This window comes from Fukomys damarensis, unplaced genomic scaffold (assembly GCF_012274545.1).
Source record: "Fukomys damarensis isolate Sample0158 unplaced genomic scaffold, DMR_v1.0_HiC HiC_scaffold_31, whole genome shotgun sequence".
In the NCBI taxonomy this organism is placed as follows: domain Eukaryota; kingdom Metazoa; phylum Chordata; class Mammalia; order Rodentia; family Bathyergidae; genus Fukomys; species Fukomys damarensis.
This window is the reverse complement of record NW_022900943.1, coordinates 3,535,909-3,538,692: the sequence shown is the minus strand read 5'-3', so window position 1 is coordinate 3,538,692 and position 2,784 is coordinate 3,535,909.

Here is a 2,784-nt window from a genome sequence, read left to right as displayed (position 1 = left end):
AACCCCTAAGACAGACAAGGCCAACTCTTTCCCCGAGTTTATTATCTAGTGGGGAAGACTGACAATGAATAGGTTAATAAATAGAAGTTTAAATGATGATAAGTGTTGTTTTGTTTGTTTGTTTTTGGTGCCAGGGATCGAACTCAGGACCTTGTACTTGCAAGGCAGTCGGTGGCACCACTGAGCTAAATCCCTGGCCCAATGATAAATGTTTTAATGAAAATAAACTAGTTTATGTAATCCAGAGCAGCCAGTGGTGACTGGGGGTGTTAACACTAGATATCTGTAAAGTAAAAGTCTATACACTAATGTGTTGTTTAACATGGGGAACTGGTCTGTGAAAACAGGATGAGTCACCAGGATACCTATAGTTCCAGATGAGGTGAGAACTTTGAATTAGAGTCCTCTGTTGGATTGGGTGACATTGCAATGTTGGGAATGTGTAGGAATCTCAGTGACTTTTCTTCGTTTAAGATACATCCAGCCAGGGATTTAGCTCAGTGGTGCCGCTGCCTGCCTCACAAGAGCAAGGTCCTGAGTTTGATCTCCGGTACAAAAAAAAAAAGAGAAAGTTCCTCTGCCTGCCTCATAAGATGCATCCAGAGGTGGGATTTCCAGGCATTGCCAATTATGACACCCAGCTCTGCAATTTGACCACCACCACTACCTTCCTGTAGCCTTGGCATATTCTAAGGTGTTACCTAAGCATGCAAATAATGATGCTTCTTTAAACTTCGTATCAGTGTAGCATTTCATTCGCGTTAAATTCAGAGTAAGTAGATATGCAGGGTAGATATTACCTACAAATGCAAAGTGGCTTGACATTTAAAATAAATATCTCAAAATCCTATTGAGGGTTTGCTAACTGCGTGTTTTCTAAACCATATTCAGAAAGAATTGTAGTTCCTGGACATGATTGACCCCTGCTCCGATTCTCTGAATGGCTCTCTGGACGCCTCCCCGTGTGCCTTCATTCTCCCAGGAACACTCCCCTCCGACAAACGCTGTGAGACCTCAACAGCAAAAAAGCAACACACCTGTGTTTTGGTACAGAGTGAACTGGCTGGGAATCCGGGGATCCAGCCTTTACTCCCCTCATTGCCAGTCACCCTGAGATCTTGAGTAATCAAATCCTCTCTGTACTTTAATTTATACCCGTGCAAAACGGAAAACATAATGCTGTGACAGTGTTCTGAATACCTGCAACCAGATATGATGGGAACAAAATGTATAGGGTGTTTGATTTGTTTCAAGCTCAAAGACCTGACCAGGAAACCTTTGGTCACAGAGACCAGGAACTCTTCAGGGAGTCTCACATCAAATAAAATGGGGAAATTTTCAGTCCTTGGCTGTTGTGGATATTAGCACTTAGATCTGGCCCTTGTCTCTTCCTTTGCAGGGTTGTGATGAAAAGAATTTTGAGAAAGAGCTAACTAAAGGCTAGGATGCAAGAATACATCCCACAGAAAGGCTTAACACTCACCTATGCACCGCACAATTTCATGCTAACATGTAGCAATCTGGCTTTGCTTAATTTCTCTTTTAAACTCAGGCCTGTAGTCCCAGCACTCTGGCAGGTTTGAGATTTCATCATGCAGAAATATTGGAAGTTCAAGCCTATCCTGGGCAATTTAGTGGTTGAGTGAGACCCTGAATGAATGAGGGCTGGGCATGTAGCACAGTGCAGCTCCATCCCCAGTGGTAAAACAAAACAAACACAAAAACTGCTCCTTCTAAATTAGCCTATCCTTAGAATAAAAATTTCCATCCAGGAAGTTTATCAAATTCTGACTTTAAATAGGTCCCCTCCCAGGGACAATTATAATGTGACTGTTTAAAATGTGCTGTATTTAGGAATATAACATAGTGAGGTGGGGCAAGAGTAGTGGCACCAACAAGGTCCAAATAGGAAAAACTTGCAGCAAACTGGTGTGGTGGTCCGCGTCTGCAATCCCAGCACCCTGGGAGGTGGACGTAGGAAGCTTGCAGATTCAAAGTCAGCCTAGGAAAAGCAGGAAGACTTTGTCTCAAAATTTAAAATAATAATAATAACAGACTGAAAGGATATATGGGAATTGTAGCTCAGTGGGGAGGCCTTAGGTTCAATCTCCAGTACAGAAAAAAAGAAGCAATTATTCCAGAGAAATGAGACCATTCTTAGGGTTAGAGGAATGAATAAGAAGCAGTATTTTGGAGAGACTTGTGAAGATTTCAATAAGCAGAGATGATGCCAGGTGGAGGAAAATGAACATGTAAAGAAAGGGTGCAGGAAACAAGAAATACATGTTTGGGATGGGGGAGGACAAGTAGGACACAGAAAACACAGTTGTTTCCCAACCTGGCTGCCCTACAGAATTCACTGGGGAGATTTAGTGAAAACACAGGTTTCTGGGCTCCTTCCCAGACTTTATGAATGAGAATTTTTCAAAGGTGGTGCTCTAGACTGTGCTGGCTTTTTTTTTTTTTAATAATAAATTCAGTTCTCCAAACAAGTCTAATATGCAAACAGGTTTGGGTTTCACTGGAGTAAGTTTCATCCAACTTTAAAGTAACTTGTCATTTTTGGCCATGCTGTAGAATCATTTTTTCTAAACTTCAGGTTTGAAAATCAATCTAATAAGTCCCATTACATATATATTTATTTTATTTCAAGGTATCAGAACACAACGGTAGGCTGGCTGTGTGGTTCAGTGATAAAGCACTTGCTTAGCAGGTGTGAGGTTTTGGGTTCAATCCTCAATACTGAGAGAGAGAGAGAGAGAGAGAGATAGAGAGAGAGAGAGA